Consider the following 22,597-nt stretch of genomic DNA (forward strand, 5'->3'; position numbering starts at 1 on the left):
ATTATGTATTAATCAGAATGCTTCTTTCCAAAATAAAGACCTATTAAAAAGTTTCAATCTATTTATGGTATTCTTTTAGGTTTTAAATCTATGTACAGAAATAATGTACATGCATTTGGAGATAGGGGAATATGAAGTGTCTTTAATGTTAAGGACATATATGTTATATATGTGCAATGTAAAGATATATATGTAATATAAGTTAGGCTTTTACATATGATTTAAACCTTATGTTTAACTGGCATTAGGCTTTTTCTACAAGCTATATTCCAGAAACTGAGTATAATCTTAAGCATTTTTACATGTATTTTAGACAATATAATAAAATATAAAGTCTTTGCAGTAGAGAGCACTAAAGAATATAGTTCTCAGTCTATTTAGAGGAATCTCTTTTAGGCTAATGCCACATACTATGTGAAAATGTAGCATAATATAAATTCTCAGGGGCACATAAGTATTCTAACAAAAATGTTTTACCAAATGTTTTAATAAGTGGTATAATTTATCAAGTAGACAAAATGATAAAACGTTAAATTCACAAATATGATGTTGTACTAAATTTTTATACATCTAATAGCATAGCCTCAAAATATGTAAGCCAAACATTGGCAAGATTACAAGGAAAATTGACAAATCCTATGTGCCCTAGCCTTTTGGCTACTTATGAAGTATTTATTTCCATTTCTTCCAGAGTAATAGAATTTTAGCTGGACATAGGGCCTCTCCCTTTTTTAGTATAGTGAGGCCGTGTGATGAAGTTCTTGATAATTGAATGTGGGGAAAATTGATTTGTACTGCCTCCAGGCAAATCATAAAAGTTCCATCAAGCTCTTTCGAATTTCCTTGAGCCACGACGAAATAAGCATGCCATAGTTTCTCTAAATCTTTTGGGTTGCCATAAATTCATTTTCTAATCCATTCTTCAGGAAAGCTCATGGGTACAATACTTCTTGAAGTTTTGCATATTTATAACTGATTTTACTGTGCCCTTTATAATTGAAGGACAGCCCAGCTGAATCTAAAATCCTTCACTTACATTTGTCTTTCCTTGAGTATTTCCTTGAGTAGTTTGTAAATACCGCTTCTGCTTTTTGGTATAACTTATTGCTTCCAGAAGTCTGATCACAATCTGATTTTTCTTGCTCTTAGGAGGAACTTGGGAAGATTGTCTCATGCAGAATACTATGGGTTGGATTCTTATTCACATAATGTACTTTCCAAAGTGTAGGCTCAATTTTTATTTTCAGAAAAGTTTGAGGTAATTATTCTTTCAAACACTTCTGCCCTGTACATTTTTTTTAATGTTTATTTATTTGTTTTGAGAGAGAGAGAGAGAGAGAGAGAGAGAATCCCAAGCAGGTTCCGTGCGGTCAGCACAGAGCCCAAGGCTGGACTCCATCCCAGGAACCGTGAGATCATGATCTGAGCAGAGTTCAAGTGCTGGTCACCTGACTGAGCCGCCTGGCACATCACTGTTTTGCTGGTTTTCTGCTTAGAGAACTCCTATTATATTAATTTCAGATCTGGGGCCATTTTGCTGGATCTGCAACCCATGCAACTGCATGGAGAGTCAAGCTCAAAAGGACCTTGCGACTGGAGTTCAATGCTCAGAAGTGGCTGTCCTGCAGGTCTCAACAATTTTATCCTTCAATTTGTATTTTCTGAGTGAAGCCTGATGGGGCAATGGAGTAGGTGCCTGAGGCATGGCGCCTCGTTTGGCCAGTCCCATTTGGCCTCCCAGCCTCCCTGCCTCTTCAGAATGGATTCCTGGCTACCCCTCCTCCACGCTCGCACTGTCCAGGGCACCACAGCCTCCCACTCCCACACTCACCCAGTTATTGCTGCCTCCCACACGTGGTGGAGGACCGACCAGGAGCAAGGAGTCTGTGGCAAGCACATGCACAGCTCTGTGTCTGGGCGCGTGGCCGAAGAGTGGCCATGTTCACCAAGGCTGAAGCAGCATGGGCAGATGGCTGGCTGCTTGGGGGAGCCTCTTGGCCCTCCGTTGCAGTCACCTGTGACACTGGCCCGGACGCTGCATCCCCTGGGGCCCACCGCCCTGCCGTAAGTGACAACAGCTGGCAGTGGGAACAGGGACGCCTGGCTGGATTTTGTTGGCCCACTGGGGCAGCTGGCTGGTCCAGCAGCCTGAAAAAGGAGGATCGGCATTGATGGACCTCACATGGCAAGGTGTCAAGATGGGATGCAAGAGCCAGGAGGCCTTACACTCACTTGGCTTGGCGAACACGCCCCTACCCAAGGGAGTGTGACATTAGTTAGACAACAAATTAAAAGCATCACAGGTTGAGACAGAGAGTGTAGAAGAAATTTTGAAAGCTGCGTATTTCAGTACAATTTCCCCCTACTTTTTGGACAAGAGCCCCAGTATTTTCATTTTGTACTGGGCTCTACAAATCATGTAGCCTCTCCTAACATGACCTTCTTTGCCTATCTTCTATATCATTCTTTTCCTCCTAAAACCTTTTTTTTTCTTTTCTTTTTTTTCTCTCTTTTTAAAATTTTTTTGATTTAATTTTTTATTTTTTAAAATTTACATCCAAATTAGTTAGCATATAGTGCAACAATGATTTCCAGAGTAGATTCCTTAGTGCCCCTTACCCATTTAGCCCATCCCCCCTCCCACAACCCCTCCAGTTACCCTCAGTTTGTTCTCCATATTTATGAGTCTCTTCTGTTTTGTCCCCCTCCCTGTTTTTATATTATTTTTTGTTTCCCTTCCCTTATGTTCATCTGTTTTGTCTCTTAAAGTCCTCATATGAGTGAAGTCATATGATTTTTGTCTTTCTCTGACTGACTAATTTCACTTAGCATAACATCTTCCAATTCTATCCACATAGTTGCAAATGGCAAGCTTTCATTCTTTTTGATTGCCGAGTAATACTCCATCATATATATATATATATATATATATATATATATATATATATACTACATTTTCTTTCTCCACTCATCCATTGATGGAAATTTGGGCTCTTTCCATACTTTGGCCATTGTTGATAGTGCTGCTATAAACATGGGGGTGCATGTGTCCCTTCAAAACAGCACACCTGTATCCCGTGGATAAATGCCTCGTAGTGCGATTGCTGGGTTGTAAGGTAGTTCTATTTTTAGTTTTTTGAGGAACCTCCATACTGTTTTCCAGAGTGGCTGCACCAGCTTGCATTCACACCAACAACGCAAGAGATTCTCTTTCTCCGCATCCTCGCCAACATCTGTCACTGCCTGAGGTGTTAATGTTAGCCGTCGTGACAGGTGTGAGGTGCTATCTCATTGTGGTTTTGATTTGTATTTCCCTGATGATGAGTGATGTGGGGCATTTTTTCATGTGTCGGTTGGCCATCTGGATGTCTTCTTTGGAGAAGTGTCTCTTCATGTCTTTTGCCCATTTCTTCACTAGATTGTTGGGGTGTTGAGTTTGATAATCTTTATAGATTTTGGATACTAACCCTTTATCTGATATGTCATTTGCAAATATCTTCTCCCATTCTGTCAGTTGCCTTTTAGTTTTGCTAATTGTTTCTGTCGCTGTGCAGAAGGTTTTTATTTTGATGAGGTCCCAGTAGTTCATTTTTGCTTTTGTTTCCCTTGCCTCCAGAGACATGTTGAGTAAGAAGTTGCTGCGGCCAAGATCAAAGAGGTTTTTGCTTGCTTTCTCCTGGAGGATTTTGATGGCTTCCTGTCTTGCATTGAGGTCTTTCATCCACCTCCTAAAACCTTTTTAATTCATTTCCTGTTCATGTTTATTTTCTTCATGTTTTTTTGTCTTTTATTTTACTTACTGCACCTTTTTTTTAGTCTGCTTGCTGTGTTTCTTTTAATTTCGTTTCCACTCTTAAAGGTTTTAATTGTGATGTGCGCCCCAAACTTTTCTCAAGTCTTCCCTTTCAATAGGGCATTACTTATTTATTTTTTTTATTTTACAGTTTATTTATTTATTTATTTCGAGAGAGAGAGAGACAGTGCACAAGCAGGGAAGGGGCCGATAGAGGGAGAGAGGAGAATCCCAAGTAGGTTCCACACTGTCAGCACAGAGCCTGATGCGGGACTTGAACTTACAAACCTTGAGATCATGACCTGAATGGAAATCAAGAGTTGGACGCTTAACTGACTGAGCCGCCCAGCTGCCCCAGTAGAGAGTTACTTCTAATTGCCAGCATGAACTACTCCTGAAAAGTAAGCAAGCTAGACAGGAAGTAAGAGAGAGATTCACTTCCAAACCACTTCATAATTTTGTCAGTTTTTGGTTCTCCATTTGGCAGATTTTGCCTGTTTACATGGACTTTCGTACATATAAACTAGGAATCTGTGTAAGAGCTTTGAAATACTATATCAGCGATATGTTTAGTGTTGTTTGAAGTCTGTATTGTAATGATGAGAAAAATGGAAATCGCTTAACTTCCCCTAATGAGTCATGTAATTGAAAATACACTCAATTTAAAAAAGTAAATATTGTTTTTGTTGCACATTTGCTATAAAATAAGCAAAGATGAGACAATATTCTTTTGGAGAGACTGAGTAGAAATTTCTCAATTACTTTGAATTTATTATCATTTCTTTCAAAAGAGATTTCAAGAGAAGAGCAATGTATTCAATCTTAAATTAACTGTGGGAAATACGGGCATAGATGCTTCTATGTACCCTATGGATACAGCAATATATGAATGCAAGATAAATGAAATCAACAGCAGGCTATTCTCAGTCTAATAGGTCCTTAATGAAGGCTCTTTGCATATGCATCAACTTCTTTTAAAGGACTATTTGCACGTTATATTTTTAGTCCTTGCAAAAGCTTGTCAAAAAGATTGTACAGCAATTTTTCAAAGGATCACTGAAAACAAAGTAAATAAGAAGTTGCCTGAAAGGTGAGACTCTTAATGGATGAACATTACATATGTTTGACTCCCGAGTAGAAACAATCGTGACAATTCAGCATTTCAAAGCAAGCAGGGCTATTATTACTAAGGCTGAATTTAGATGGCGAAAATAAGAACAATCTTTATCTTGCCATAATTTAGATTAAAATTCATGAATATTTCTCTTGGTGAGATAATTTATAATAAGTGCTAGGGATGTGTGTTGATATTATTATTTTACTAAAACCTACTGAAAATAAAAGATGGAATATTAAAGACAAACTTAACATGTATAATAACACAAGGTAATATTTTCTTCTCATTTTACAATAGTTACCTCGGAATTATGTTGTTGAGTATTTTGTAGATTATTGTATTGAGAAATCTTTACATTTTGAACATAGATTTTTTTCTTTTTAATGTAGTATAAAAATAAAACCCTACCCTAAAATAGGAGATTTTAACTCTTTTCAGAAAAATAAAAGGGAAAATCACATTGAAATCAATGATTGTTCAATCAGGAATTTCTGCACGGCGGTTACTGTATGGAATATCTGACAGTTATAAAATACACTAGGCTTTGGGGCACCTGGGTGGTTCCCTCGGTTAAGTGTCCTACTTCAACTCAGGTCATGATCTCAAGGTTCCTGAGTTTGAGAACCCCTTCCCCCGGGGGATCTGTGCTGACAGTTCAGAGTCTGGAAACTGCTTTGGATTATGTGTCTCCCTCTCTCTCTGAGCCTCCCTGCTAGCACTCGCTCTCTCTCTCTCTCTCAAATATAAACATGAAAAACAATTTTTTTAAATATAAAATACACTCTGTTTTTTGTTCAAAGACCTAACAACCATCTTATTGAGCCTTATTACCACATTTACCTGAATCTACTCTTTTCTTTGAATACTAGATATCTTAGGAAACAAATATTGTTTAATGATATAATTAGCCTAAACATTGCCAACTTTCTAACACATTAATTGTAAAGCATATACAACCATAGAGCATATACTAATCTCACAACAGGCATGGCATTTTAGGAATGGGATAATTACTAAAAATCTGAGTGCAAAGTATCTTGATTTGCAAGTACAATATTTACAAGAAAACAATTCTGCTGTTCCAGTATTGGACATGGAGTAACAAATAGTTTTTTTTTTTTTTAATTAAGTTTACTTATTTATTTTGAGAGAAAGAGAGAGAGAGACAGCAGGGGAAGAGGAGAGAGAGAGGGAGATAGAGAGAATCCCTAGTGGGCTCCACACTGTCAGCACAGAGCCCGACATGGGGCTCGAACTCACAAATCTTGAGATCATGACCTGAGCCAAAGTCAAGAGTCAGACGCTTAATGGACTGAGCCACCCAGGCACCCCAACCCATAGTTCTTTATAGAGCCAAAGCATTTTAAAGACTTTATTTTCTAAATCAGGGGTTAGAAAACGGTGGCCAAATCCATCTTGCTGCCTGGTTTTGCAATATGTGTCAACTCTGTCTTGCTGCCTGGTTTTATAAATAAAGTTTTATTGGAACACAACTATGATTGTCTGCTTATGTGTTGTGTATGGCTGCTTTCATGCTATGGTGCAGAACTGAATTGTTGTAACAAAGACAATATTGCTGCTATGCCTAAAATATTTACTATCTGGCTTCTTATTGAAAGACTGTGCTTATCACCTTTCTAAATCATTATGGAATACTAAGGCAACATCAACAACAACACAGACCACCAAGGTTGAACTGTTGTGTACTAGTATACCGATCAAAAATCTTATCACATGGTTCATATTTTGTATTGGTTTGTAAAATTTATAGTCTGACTGAAGACTGGACATTTGTCTCTGTGTGACTAGGTATCTATCTTAAATTTTTCACTTTATTTTTTTAAGGTGATCTTTGTTAGTGAAGTCTTTGGATATATGCTGTGGAAGGTGGGATTATAATTTTTAAAATATGTGTAGTGTGTGTCATATTTATCCCCCCCCCCACATATCCTTCCTTTATATACTGAAGACTTGAGATTTTGTTTTAAGAGGACCTTGTGAAAAACTTTCTATTAAGAACAAGGATACAAATCTGCTCAAAAATAATAAATTATTAATTTAAAATTCTTTTTTTTAAGATTTTATTTTTAAGTAATCTCTAAACCCAACATGGGGCTTAAACTCCCAACCCTGAGATCAAGAGTTGCATGCTCCTCTGACTGAGACAGCCAGACACCCCTTAAATTTCTCTATGTTGTTGTAAACAAGTCTCTAGAAATGATAGAAGAGTTAGAAAATATATGCTAATTGGATTTGCCATTGCCAACGGGATTTCCTATGAAGCTCTTCTCAATGGAGAACATAATAATCTCTCTATCATTCAATATAGGAAGAAGTGTTCAAAAAAGTGATACAGGAAATATCTCTGACATCTTCTTACTGCAGCTTAAGGGTCAAAAAATAAATTCCTTGGCAAAAGCTAAAACATTTCTACATAGAGGGCATGTACTGAGCTGGCTAGTAATTAACATATATTTGTTTAGTTTGAATGCTTAAGTGAAAAGATTTTTCTGAGAAGAAAAAGATAAGTACAAGTAGTAATATTGGATTTGGGGGAGAAAATCTCAAGGCATTAGAATACTATTAAATATAAATAAGAAAGAGAGACTCAGAAAGGAAGGGTTATTGGAGAGACGTGAACGAAGAGCTGAATGTGGTAATGGTGGCAGGATGGAGTCTAACCAATTGTCCAGGAGCAGAACACCTTAGTCAGTGCATACTGGGGGCCCGAAATGAATACAACAAGACAAGGACAGACATGGAGGTACTTCCGCTGGGGTGTAAAAAAACACATAAAAATAAAACATATTTTTATATTTCTTCACAGAGTTTTCTAGGCAAATTTCATTGCAATTGTCTTAACGGACAGACCTTTTAAGTTAAAGGGTGATTCGATGATCAGACATCTCTGAATAAACGTACCTCCCTGGAAGTATGTGCCTACGTTTCAAGGGAAGATGAGTCTCGGAAACATGGAACCATTCCAGGGACTATAAATCCTGACATGCTGCTCCTATTCCCATCCTGTAAACATTTATTTTCATCCCATGGAGTGACATCCCAGGATTATTCTCTCTCTCTCTCTCTTTCTTTCATTTCATTCCCTTACAGCTATCACTCCCCTTTAGAAGCTCTCAGAGTTTCGACTTAAAGGATCATCGCCTATATGGTCCAGAGATAACATACAAAATCTGATTTTCATCATATTGCCACAGAACAGAGAAGGGATTGGGTCAAGGAGAACCAGTGCATTAATGATAAGTAATATTTTTTTCTGTCCCTGCCTAAATTCTCCAATGTTTAAAATAATGTAAATACATATAGATATTGGAAATATATCTTATTTTTTCCCATAAATGAAGTCATGAGACCATGGTTTCAGAATGAGTTGGAGCTGGTAAAGTAGGAAGCTTAAGGTCAGACGTGTAGGCTTTCAACCTGGTACCCCTTGGTGAGGGTGGGGATCACTCTTCTGGGACAGAGAGCTTCCTAGCACTTGAAAAGTTTTGGTGGAAGGTTAAGGTGCTCAGAGCTATACGGATTTGCAGATTTGCTCCAGCAGCACTGAGGCGGGAACTACAAATCTTAAAACCAGCTTACTCAGAGTGTTCACCATTTTCTTTTTCAGGGTTTATCTAGTATCGATTTGATAATTCTGTTTAGGTATATCGAAGACTGATTTGAATTAACCACTGTGTATAATCTGAAATTTGCCTTCTGTGAAATGTCTTTTGTTCGTTATCGTCAATCAGAAATTTTGCCGCTTGAAATTGTTTCCTGTGATCCTTCAAATTTTAAAAATATCTTCCATGTCATTTAATAATGGGAGCTTAAATAATTAAAGCAACGACCTCATTTAAAAGGCTCTCTCTCTACTGTTCAACCCACTTGGCCTTCAATTACATTCTAACTAACTTTGTCCTTTGCAATTTAGAAGTAATTATACTTTCTTCAGGAGACAGAAGCTACATAGGAGATTTTTGGCCCTGTTCCCATGTTCTTACCAAAGAGTAGTTTTTTTGCACTTTTTTTTTTCTTCTTTAAAGCTTCTCTTTTTAAATTTCCTGTTAACTTTTCATAAATTTCATACCATTAGTTAAGCTTTGGAAAATTATCCCTGAAGATCTGTGCCTTGCTTTTGATTTTATTCTTCATTCTTCTTTTTATTTGGTCAGGTCCTTTTAAAATCCTACAGCTGCTTCTTTCCTATCCATGCCTCCTTCCTTTATCACAGAGCCAGCTTTTGCTTGCATTTTCTGAATTTTACTTTTTATTCTATTTGAAGTTTTATTTTCCGACCCTTTATTGTGTTTTAAACAATCAGACCGTAGAGCGATTCCCATTTGCTGTCCAAACTTTTTGATACCCACTTTTCTAAATGTAAGCTAAATACCTGGTGAGGTTTTGTGTCCTGTCTTGTCTTCTATACACCTTCATCAAAGAATCATGGCCACAATACATAATTTTTCTTCTTTGGGATTTAAGCGTTTATGATTCTTGGAGACTGATTTCCTATGTTTGCTCCTTATTGCCTATTCTCAAGTCTGCACTCAATTTAGCTGGGCACCATTTAACAGTGCACACTCCCTTCTCTCTGTGAGCTCTGTCATGCTGTCCCGTTCACTCATGACATTGAAATTGCCCAATGGTCCAAGTAAATTAACCAGATTTCCTTACTACAGGATTTTTGAGAGACTCTGATCCCTCAATGTGAAAGAGAGAGAGAGACTGTACCACAACATTTCCAAATATAGTAGAATAGCTCTTTCTTAGGAGAGCCAATTAGGTATCAGTGTTTGCCAAATTATAGCATGAGAAAGGATGATCTAGGTGTCTCTGGAGTGGGCCTTCTGTTAAAGCTAACCTTTGTAAATTTGCTGAAGTCTAAAAAATGATCACTTAGAAGTCTCTTTCATTTGTTGATCATCTTTTAGTAGCTATATTTTCATTCTTCCTTTATTATTGTGTTTTTAAATTTCATGTGAGAAGTAAATTTACTCTAAAAACCTAAAAGAAAAGGCTCTTGGGGAAACTTCTTTTTGATTTCTGTGTTGGGTTCTTTTATTTTGTATTTTTTACTTTGGAGACTTCATTTCTTTCCCATAAACATGAGAGTGGAGATATACTCCTGACTGATATCCCTCCTTGTACCAGAAGGAGAAACTGGCACTTATCAGAAATACTTAGTTCCACAATCCATGATCTTAACTATACACAATGTAACTTAAAAATAATTATTTAATAGATCTCAATTATTTTAAAAGCCTCATTTATCCCAGAAAACAGAAAATGAATCTGCACACTTTGGGGTAAATCGAATCAATTCACACTTCTTCCTTCCTTCCTTCCTTCCTTCCTTCCCATTTTTTTAAATGTTTATTCATTTTTTTGAGAGAAAGAAAGACAGAACATGAGTGGGAGAGGGGAAGAGAGAGAGGGAGACACAGAATCCGAAACAGACTCCAGGCTCTGAGCTGTCAGCACAGAGCCCGACATGGGGCTTGAACCCACAAAGTACGAGATCATGACCTGAGCTGAAGTCGGACGCTTAACTGACTGAGCGACCCAGGTGCCCCCTTCCTTCCTTCCTTTTTTCTCTTTTTAATTACTCACAGTTTAATTCAGTAGATTAGAATTTTATCTATACTTCTCCCTTCTCTGAATTGATTCCAGATTCCATGATGTGAGGAAACCTAGTCAATAATCTTGAAGTGACTGTGTATGTAAATTCCATGTCTTCTGAAATCTCTCCGTCTGCAGCCCTCTGGTCTCCACTCCAGGATTAGGTCAATCTCTTTTGCAAACTCTCCCTTATTATACAAGTTAGGGTATATCCTCAATCATGTGATTTTGGGGAATCCATAAGTCAGTGCTTTAGCAACAATATAATCTTAAATGTTTATACTCTGTCAGTAAACTAGATCTTAAATGTTCTCACCACAAACAAGAAATGGTAATTATGTGATGGGACAGAGATTTTAGCTAAAGCTCAGGAGGTAATCATATTGCAATATATAAATATATTAAATCAACACTCTGTACACTATAAACTTATACAATGATATATGTCAATTATAACTCAGTTAAAAAAATAAGGAATTAGTTTTGTCTTCATATTTTCCACGGAACGAGTTCCATTTCTTACTTCCTATGCCCTGTCTCTGAGTTCCCTGTCTTCTGTTGTATTCTCCCTGGTTTTCATCATTGTTCCTAGGGATGAGAATTATTGATTATTGCTTAAGATGTCCCAGATTGCCTTTCTGTGTGTACCAACACTTTTCTTTGTGACAGTTATTACCCACTTATTATACCTTCTCTCCTTTGCTTTGTGCATCTTACATTTAAAGCCATGAACTCGTGGAGAGATTGGCTTTATCAATACTCACGTTCAGATCCTGTATAGCAGCTGACCTCTGACCCACAATCTCTGCAGCAACTAGCCTGGGAAGCCACCCCAGGACCTCCACAGCCCAGAACCACCCAGGCTTGATTAAAAACTGCTGATTTCCATAAATGTTGCCCCCACTTCCAATTTAGGATTAACCAGAGAAAACGCAATACGCACTCCTAACCAATCACGTAAGATGTCCTGTTTCTTGTTAGCCCATTTCCGGTGTCCCCCTGCCAACAATCATCAGTCAGGATAGAACTGACACCTTCTCTCTGTTTTTCTTTTTCTTTCTTTTTTTTTTTTTTTTTTTCACTTTAAAGCTTCCTTACTTCCTCGTTGCCTTTGGGACCTTGTAAAACGGAAGTGATGTGTGGCTGACTCCTTCGAACAGCAAGCTCCTAATCATTTTTTGCTTGTTCTCATCTGGGTGGTCTATTTTTTATTCCCATCTCAGATTCAGGATTCCAGCCCATCACAGACTGTGATGTCAATAATGGGGAACAGCACAGGTCAAGGGGGCAGTGGCTGAAGACCAGCTCCACTCAGTTGCCCTAATTTAGTGTTTTGGTTCTTGCCTTAATTTCCTACGGCCAAATGCTCGCTCCGCTACACAGTTTTAGAAAACATATCTTGGTCTGAAAGGGCTTATGTCTGGCTCTCTTTTCTGTCCTGTTCACTTCAGGACTGGAATTATGTTCTGCCTCCTTATCATTACAACGACCAGCAATCAGTCTGAGTCCCACCTGCAGCGACTATATTTCATGTCCAGACTTCCCTGCAACTCACTTGCCTGATTACTTTGGATTTGAGAAAATACTCTTTTTGTGGAGACTTCTAATACTACCTTCCCTCCTATTTGGGAAGTTTGGCTACACCGTGGACTCTGAGAACACCTGCTTTTCCTTTGCAGATGTAGAGAATTTCGCACTGAGTTAATAACGGGCCCTTTCAGGGTTTGCTCTTCAGTCATTCCCGTTTGTATCTTCTGATTTCGATTTTCTGGCTAAGCTGAACATCTGCTAGCTGAACAATGATATTTTCTGGTAATTCCTGACTCCCCAAGTATTTACATGTCTATTATATGGTTTTAACTTGACTTTGCATTTCCTAAGTCCCATTATTATTTTTTTTTTCTTGAGAATTGGTCTATTACTTCTTGGCTTTACCATTTTGTTACTCCAGTATGAAAGTATTCTTGCTTCCTGTTTGATGCGTTATAAGACATACGATTAGCCCTTTATTCAGTTGCTCCTATAGCAATATAAACACTCTATGTATTAAAAACATTTTTCAACTTGAGATGGTGGTAGCAATCTCCATGCCAGGTATTAAAGGCATTCCTTATAATTAAATGTAACTAAATTATTGGCTATTAGCTTCTTCTCATTGAACCTGTCACAGGAAGGCAAGGTCATCTTGAGAATCTATAAATACCAAAAGGTTGTGGTTTTAACCACAGAGAAGTTAGTAAAACTCAGTAGAAACAACATGATCTCTGTCATTTTTCTTGCCAAGTGCTCAATATACCTCTCTATATCACAATTTAAGCATTTATAGAAATAAGTCTGTTTCTTTTCTATGCTTAATGTTGACTTTCAGAAAAAAAATATGCCCCATTTGACATTCCAAATGTTTTCTCTTGGCTGTATTGCACATTTATTCATGCAAGATACAAAGTTTCTAATGAATCATTTTGCTCTTGAACCAGATTACAAAACATGCCTAAATTTGGCTTGGAGTTTGATATATGTTAATGGACAAGTGACATTATTCACCTTAAATAACCATAGATGTGAAACAATAATAAAAATAATTATTACTTTAATATTATTATTGCAAACAGTGGGACGACTCAGTCCTTTGGGCACTGAGTCAACCCAGACAATTCCTCATGCATACAGCATCAGGAACACAAATTCTGTGAAAACCATCACCCCTCCGATGCATTCTTGTTCTCCTTTCTTAATGATGACCAGAAATGCAGAAATCTGTCATCATTGTCTTTCCCTTGTTTTCCTCCCATATTCTAGCCATCCCAAATATTTCTAACACATGCCAAGGGTCACTGGGAAAGGGCTTAATGTGTAGGTACTTCTTGATGTATTGGCCGCTAATGACTGATAATACTGTCTGTGGAATGGTGATAAGGTTTATCCAAAATATTTCTGTAGTAAGTAGGAAGCTTCTTCAGGCACTTTCTGGGAGGTGATGGGAATGAGATGAACAATGCTAGCCGTTTCCTCAGAGCTGTAAACATCACCAACATGGCTTTCAAAGATAGTTTTAATTTGTAAATCAGTTATTGTTGAATGTAAATTAAAAATCAGATTGTTGATAGGAAATTATAAAGTAGATATGCATATGAATGCTAATGTAGTGCTTTTTAAACAGTTAGCATTCAGACGCAACGGGACTAGTGTAATTTAATGTCTTCAGACATCTATGCACATTTTTTATTGTGGATCAGTTCAAAATGTCTTAGCACACGAATCTCTATAATTATAAATCTTATTAAAATTCATCACCAAATGATTCTGAAATACTTTTTGTTCATTCCCTTTGAACTAAACAATTCTTCTCTATCTGATGGCAGGATAAGTGATTTCTATGTAAAAGTTTCCTCAAATAATATGCATTATTCTCAACTATAGGAAATTATAGATGCAAATAAATCACTTTCTGAAATTTCCCATTCTTTTGTTTTCCTAAGACAATTTCAGACTTGAAAAATAGCGTAATTTAAAGTGTCTGTCCACTTTTTCTGGGGTGTCACAGGTTTCCTGCTGATACTCACTTAAGCTTCAAAACTCAAAATGTTTCCTGGAACCTACTCATGGTAGGATCACCATACACACACTTATTGACCTGGATATTTTTTCTCCTTTGAAAATAAATGAGAAGCTTTATTGTGACATCTTCTGACTCAGGTACAGGGCCTGGCATAGAAAGTTCTAAATAAATATGTATGGAATGGAATTAGCAGCATAATAATGCTTCTAGTGAGATGTTTTCTACTTACTTTATCAATTGAATGCAATGAAATGTTTCCCCCTATAAACAAAGACTACCCAACTTTTTTTTATTTACTTCTATTTGTTGATATGTATAATTATGTGTCTGATGGGTACACATAAATCATTTGTTTATAAGCCGTGAGCATACACAGAGAGATTTTACTAGGAAACACATATTAATTCTGACTATGATTTTGAAATTGTGCAGTAGAGTTTGCTAATAACAATATTGTAAACAAAGCCTGGTTTAAGAATGTAAGTAGCAGACATTGTTTAATTGTGGAAGCTAGAGATGTATCAACTTCAAAAGAATCCAGAACTTCTCAGGATGGGAACAGGAACACTGGAGGTGGGGAAATTCCATAGCAATGTTGCACAAGCGTCTTTTTGAGATCTCATTCAGATTTACCCAAACTTTACCTAGCTCTTCTTTTTCAGTAATAAAAAAAATTAGACCTTAAAGAGTGATATAAGATTAATAATACTTTTTACTTCACTTTTATTTTTCTTGACTCAAAACCTCTAGGAAAATAAGAGAAAAATATGCTTTGAGACTTAATTTTCTAAAAATTTACATAGACAGTTTTGGAAGAGGGCACAGATTGGAAACAATATGGAGTGGCAATAATCAGATGTGGGAAAGATTCAAAATGTGCAAAGAATGGAGGCTGGTTCAAAAAGGATTGTGTGGGGACAAAACACAACTTAGATAACAAGAAACAAAGGAAACGTCATTACGGAGCAAAAGACCCAAACTCCTTGTGTTTGGTGATAAAATTTACTGAAAATTACAAATGATTCCTTCATTTTGTGTTGGATATATGCAAATTAAGTCCCTGTGGGTGAACAAAACTTTCTGAAAATTATCTAGACTTCCCCTGGCTTAATTTAGGCCATGGTAGAATATTCTATACCAATTTCATTACATAGCAAAATGTCTTGACTTAATTGAGCAGAAGTCAGGTAGAGAAGCCCTTCCTTCCTTCCTTTCCCCCTTTCCTTTCTTCCTTCCTTCCTTCCTTCCTTCCTTCCTTCCTTCCTTCTTTCCTTGTACTTGATTTATCAAAACTAGTTTTGGTTAAAGTGTACATTTGAGATCCAGAATATGGAGTATAGAGTAACTACAATTTAGAAGAGGTGTGTGGAAAAGTTGATAATACCAGAGAAACCAAACCATGGACATTCAGCTCAGGATTTTCATCCTTTCACTCAGTGCCTTGAAGTGATTCGTTTTGTTTTGTTTTCTTTTTATTTTATATGTGTTTGTTTGCTATTTATATGATTTCTCCATACACAAGATTTCTTTCTGGATCATTGGTAAGTTCCACAGCCTTTTGAGCTATGCCCATAACATACTCGGGTTTTTAGGAACAACTGTGTGCAAACTTTTCCCAAGGTTTCATGAAAAATGTAAAATTATTGCATTTGAACTGCTTAGAATTTAGTAAAGAAGATGGAAATAAGTCATATATTAGCAGGGGGAATATCTTGGGAATTCAATAATTCCCTTTTTTTTCCCCTCAAGTACACTGAGAATCCGTATTGTATTACAGAAAGATCCGTAAGAGTCAATTTTACCGCACTGTGTATTTATAAAAATATTAGAGTTAACTGTCAGCATAAAGCTTTTTGCAAAGATGTAATTTAAGGAAAGTATTCTAACTTTGATCCAAACACACACATTATGGTAGTCAGTTCCCCCTTTGTGTTTTGTAGATCCAAACCCTGAGATCTGAGTGACAGAAAAGTACTGCTTGCGCCTATATTTGCTTTTCAGAAAACAAAGAATTCATTTAAAAAACATATGTCAAGAGCTAGAGCTAAGTGATTTCTTTTTATGTTTGGCTCAGATTAAAATGGGTTTGAATGTAATAAAGACTCCTTTAATACCATATATTTCTATGCATGACTTTAAAGCCGTATTCAAAGCAATGAATAAACATTAGGGAATACAGACAATAAGGGAACGTAGACTATGGAACAGTAGTAATATCATTATGCTCCGGCCTCAGTCTTTGAGGAGAAATCAAATAGAAGGTATAGCTATGAGTTATTTAGAAAATCTAAACAGAAATTTTATAACTTGTTGGAATTTTAAAAATTGAATCTTCGATACTTTGATCATTTTAGCTATTATTTATCTTACATCTGTAAATCTATTTGTAATACAATGAAATGAATTAGGTTCAAACAAAGAAGAATGTTAAAGAATGGTGCCAGTGAATTTAAGATTTTTACTTGGCTGAATAATAAAACTACTTAAGGTAGTCCGATGTTCAGAACATATACATTTGTATTTATTTCTTTCATCACCAGGAGGATTATATCTCAGATTTGTGTTCAGCTGTAACATTAACGCTTTTTTCCATAAGAGTAGGTGTCTAGAAACAACTACAGGAAAGAAAAAAAAATCATTGATTTATGGGACAACAGCAACAGAAAACATCTAATGTTTGTATGTTGGCCTTCATTTTCCTTTGATGTTTCAGGTTTGGAGTTGAAGATATTTATTTTTATGCCACATGAGATGGTTACTCTTTGAAATATTCTGAATAGATCAAATAGTTCATTCCTTGAGGGCTCTTAGAAGTGGGGTTAGACACCTGGTATTTTAGAGTATCTAAGTTTTATGTTTTGTTTTGTTTTTTTAATATTTTAAAGGTTATCTCAGCTCTAGCCTTAGATCCATTCATCCAACAAATATTTATCGAGTATGTAATTGGTAGTAGGAACATATTGACAGTGGATTCTGTGTTGACATTACTTATGTCTCTTTACAAACCCTTTTGTAAACTTATCCATCATATCTGCGATTGCTAGGCTCATTCTTTCAAGTCAATAGGCAATTAAATAAACTCATTTTTTTGAAATGATGTTAGGAAAAAAATCTTTTATCCTCCTCCACTAAATCTGCCCCTATATTCCAAATAAATAAACAGTATAGATTATCTGGATTCTTTGGCAAGTCAGAAAACAAATCAAAGTAGCTTAAGCTAATGCGTGCGCGCGCGCGCGCGCGTGTGTGTGTGTGTGTGTGTGTGTGCATGCATGTACGCAAGCAATTTGTTTTTGTTTCTGTTTTAAATACCTGATAATGGCCTTGCTGGCTCCATTAACATTTATATTGGTCACTGTGATCTTTTGTCTTGCTCCTGGTTTGGCTCTCCCTTTGGCTCACAGTTTTGGTCTCCACCCTCAACCCAGACTCTGTACCTGTTCCAATGGTTATATTCTCTCTTTCTGCACATAAACCTTCTCCAGTTGTCAACAAACATGATCGAGAGCTTGTGCTATCCCAACCTAAGGCCTCAGTGAAGAGAGATTATTTTTTCCACTGAACAGATAAAGAATAAAATCCCAAAGACTCGGTATTGATCTAGATGGAGTTTCATGCCCCGTCCTTGGATTTTGGTCAGTTACCTGGGACACTTTGTCTAGCCATGGACTGAGCACCCCTTCCCGTGGCCAAAGAGAATGGGAGTAATGTGATTAGCAACAATGCATAGCATAAGTTAAAAAACAAAAAATAGTTGCCTAATTGAAGTGGGCAATTTGGTTACCGGAATAAAAGGGTTATGTCTTAAACTGGATACATCAGAAACAGACCCTGGGATCAGGTTTTGGACGGTGTCTTTTACCTGGGAAGATGTTTTTACCCGCAGAGGCAGAGAGGCCATAACAAATTGGCCCCGTGACAGGATTCTAGACACCACCCTCCCACCACTATGGGCCTTACTTCTCTTGCTGTGATTTGCTAATCTGCTTTATGGTGAGGATCAGCCGCAGCTTGTGCTTTGAGCTGTGTTTCTTTTGCTGCATTGTTGAGTTCTACCCCAAGAGCTGTTATAGATTTAGTCACACCTAAGGCCAGTGCTCTGAAATTACTTGGCACTTGGGTACAGGAATATGGGGCTGGAGCCTTCCTTGAAGTGGTCCTGGTTGTATGTCTCAGCTCAAACCTGCCTCCTGTGTTTTCAAATGAAATGGTGACTGATGCTTGGCTCAGGGGAAAACTCCACCTGTGACGAGTTTTTTGTGCGATTCAGTCAGGTGTTGGCACCCGATTTACAGGGACTCCGAGGAAAGGAGCTATGACAGGTAGGAGATATAGGCCCACTGGGTGATCCCTTACGAAGGCGAAGTCGTTGGAGTGCAGAGACAGAGCGAAAAGAGAAGCAAGAACAGAGAAGGGAGGAGAGGTGCCTATTAAGTGGCATGGTGAGACCCCTCCTCTTAACTGCATAAATATACTTAAATATGCCACTGCCAACACTTCTGTCACCATAAAGGTCCTGGTCCTCAGGGTTCTGCAGATGAATGGTCTTGGCACACCTGTGGTACAGCAAAGAGGCTAACTCAAACCCAGCTTAGGCCTGGGGCTTTACACCTTTTAAAGTCTCACTGCCGTAGGAAGGTTCCTAACCTGATAACCGTGACCTGTGGGCTCCCAGAGGGAGAAAATTATAAAGCTGAGTGGAGCAGAGACGATCACCTTGGAGTTTATCTAGTGATTGAAAAAAAAGAAGAAGAAAGAGACAGAAATGAATAAGAAATAGTAAGGCACCTGGATACAGGGGAAGGACACAACGAAAACAACCACAAAAAGACTGAAACAAATATCCACAATTTGTCCCAATTGGAAATTCAAATTAAAAAAATATATATGCACAACAAAAGGACAAACGAGTGCTGAATGGGTTTTGCACCTCTGTCAGATAGGTTTTGAATTACCTTTAACATCTGCAGAAAATACACTAACTGAAGACCTTCATGGTCAATACTGGGACTCACATGAAAGTTAGACCTGGAGATTCGACTGGATTTAATCAGAATGCCATCAATAACTTAAAGGAGTCACTAGATGTATAAGAGAGGACAAATAGAGATGCCTCTTTGGTACTATTGCCTTCCTCAAATTTCCTGTAGTCACGGCATCCACTGGCCTAAAACATCGCATAGAGGGTGCAGATACTCTGACTTAATGAATAATAAATTAAAATTAAATTAGGTTTTTGGCAGTTATAAATTGGCTTGACAAAACGAGACCCCGTGGAGCTTACCTCCCAGCTAAAGTAGTTAATGTGGTCTGATATAAATTACACAGAGTTGTCAGAGTTTGCAACGAATATAACAACACACACATGTATGTTCTATATATGTTTTTTCTCTATGTATGTGTGTGTTCTTATATTCTATGCATATAGAATATAGATATGTTCTATATATATTCTATAATCTATATATTCGATATAATCTATATATTCTATATAGAATCTTCTATATAGATTCTATGTATTCTATATATGATAGATAGCTATCTATATTCTATATAGATATATAGAATCTATATATGATCTTACGTTATAGGCATATATATATATATATATATATACACACACACATACAGACTGATCTGTGAAGGGATGACTATTTCTACTTCTTCATTTAACAACCCAAATCAGCTTACTTTTAAACCTGGAAAAAAAATGAATGGTGCTTCAAAGTGGATTACCTCAAACCGAATGTCGTAGAATCCATTAAGGTCACCATACCCAATATTATTCAAATTACTGTCTCCTTCCAGTTAGAAGCCGTTAAACATTTTACTGTCATGTATTTGGCTAATATGTTCTCTTCAGTGCTTATTTTAACAACCTCTTAGCTGCGAGTCGCTCTCGTCCCCGAAAGTATACAGCCCACCTTGGTAGGCTCCCAGAGGCCTACCTGAGTAGCTGCAGCAGCGTGCCCAAACTCTTCAGGAAAGATTTGAACGACATCGGTCTTTCTCCAGGGGCGTAGATGTGATGTGACATGAATGATGTCTTCCTCTAAGGACACCTACTTGACACACTTGTTAAGGACAGGCTCACAAAAGAGCCTACAAAAGGGGGGCGAAACCATTGCTCACATACAGTGCAAGTTTCTTTCCTCCCAAGTTCCTGGCAAGGTTGTGGATGGGAGGGTGACACTGTCACGAAACAGCCGTGGGCCCTCTAAGGATCCACACTGTGATCTGGGCACTTAGTCAACAGAACTTTCACCTCCCTTCTGGCCTCAGGCTGCAGGTCCCATGGAGCACCATAACGACTCCCTGAAACTCAAATACAATTTGATAAAACATCACATTTCAGTCACCGGTCAGACATGAGGGTGAGTTGTAATCCAAAGTCTGACCCCATTTTTTGATGCCTGAATGCTGAAAACTCTTATGCCTTACCCTTTTCTCTTCCTCTGTTTCACATGTGTGCGAGGTGATGGGGAAGCCTGGTTGCTTCCTCTGCTGACCTGGCAGGAGAGTCTAACTGGCACATCCTAGGGGGTCTCTATTCTGACAGATTCCTCACCTTAACCCCGCCCTTAAACACAAGAAACAATCCAGGCCAGTTTCCCTTGCCTGCTCTCTCCGGCCATTTCAGACCCGCTCTCCCCACACACCTCAGTGATGTAGGTGTTCGTGTTTTCACATCCTCTTGATACATATGAGACATTCTCAGCACTGACGCCAGAACCAGACTTCGGATGGGAGTGCATTTGCCTCTGCGGACAGCCCGAACAGAGGAGATCTCAGAAAACACAGGAAGGAGAATAGAAAAATGAGACAGGAGGGGAGGCTAAAAAGTTCATGATGTGCTCCTGAGCAATTGACTCCAGTCAGCTGGATCTTTATCTCCCCCAGGGATGCATACACAGCCATGCCAGCAGCAGAGGGGCAGAGAGAGAGAGAGAGAGAGAGAGAGAGAATCCCAAGCAGGCCCAACACAGGGCTCGCTCCCAAACTGTGAGACTGTGAACTGAGCCAGAATCAGTGCTCGCTCAACTGAGCCAGTAAGGCTTTGTCAACAAGGTCAGTCCCGATGGGGATCTGTTTAGAGTCTCTGAAACACAGTTGTTAAGGATTGCCTCCTTCTTTACCAACTATGTTCTCCTTCACTATTATCCAGTTCAGAATCTTTCCTTAGGACCCCAGTCCCTCCATGTGTTTAATTAAGTATGAGGTTGTTAGCAACTCTGACCAATTTATACACTTCGCAAACTTTACAGCCTTCAGAAAGAGACACATTTGCACCGTAGAATCTTAGCGAAGCTGCTCTAAAGCACTTTATTATCGCTAACAATCACCCCATTGATACATCGTCCCAAGGTCAGGCAGCCTTACACTCGCATCAAGTGTAAGGAAGTGAGAGATCGCATTTCATTTCATCTTGTATTCACCTAAATTGTTGGGGTTAGTGGAACGACCCAGAAATTATTTCCAAGGAAATTTGGATTTACAGAACTTAACATTTTGTTTTAGAATTTTAGAACTAAATTTTTATTTTGGACCTTTCCATAGCATTAACAACATTACCTCCTCTGAGATCAACCAGAGGCTGGACCCCTTTTGGACATGAAAGAGTTGAATAAATGCTGAATTGCTGCCATAATTTAAAACTTTTGAATAGAAAGGAATTGACAATGAGCAAATCATAGTTTGTCTCTGATAAGATATTCTAAACATGTGAAAACATAGAACTTTTGCCTGTTCTTTAAAATTACCCAGAAGGACAATGTGCCACGGTGGTATGACACGTGGGCATAGAGTGCAGATGTCTGTGTTGTACCATGGAATTTACGGCTAAACTGTGGTGGAAAACATGTACAAGTTAGTTAATAATTTTAGTCCATTGTTTTCATAAAACCAATATTTCATCTGAGGAATACTTTATTTTCTTTCACATTTAATATTATCAGATTCAACCATACGCATTAAGGAGTCATTCCTGCGTTTGGAATTTGATTTTCTAAAAAGATAAAGATGATGTGAGTAGAGCACTTTGGAGGTCAGAAATAATCTCTATGACTTAAGAAAGATGCAACGTCAGTTGCCAAATCTAGGTGACGGGCAACAGCTAATCGTCCAGTGGCCTGTGCTGGGAAGGACATTTTGATATATGCAGCAGAAGATGGTGCCATGAATAACCAGGGGCATCCGCCATGCTAGTGGTGCCTGAGAAAAGGGGACAGGCTGGGAGGGGCTGGCCATACAGATGTCACTTATTAGATTTCCCTGGTGAAGATGAATAAACCGTTCAGGGACACAAACAACAAATATGATCCATTAAGGGAAAAGTGGATAGGGGAGAATGATTTTAGTTATTTCCATCGACCAAGCGTAATAAGTAGTAGTTTACTCCCGAATTTCTCATTAGTGTCTGTGAAGATTCTGAGAAGACAAATAGATCCACTCTTTTCTTATAATATGAATACTAGAAATTTCTCCAGTTATTGTTTTGTTTTGGTCT

Source organism: Lynx rufus, unplaced genomic scaffold, assembly GCF_022079265.1.
Source record: "Lynx rufus isolate CCGP_SWC_20201006 ecotype Redwood Valley unplaced genomic scaffold, mLynRuf1.p SCAF_20, whole genome shotgun sequence".
NCBI lineage: Eukaryota > Metazoa > Chordata > Mammalia > Carnivora > Felidae > Lynx > Lynx rufus.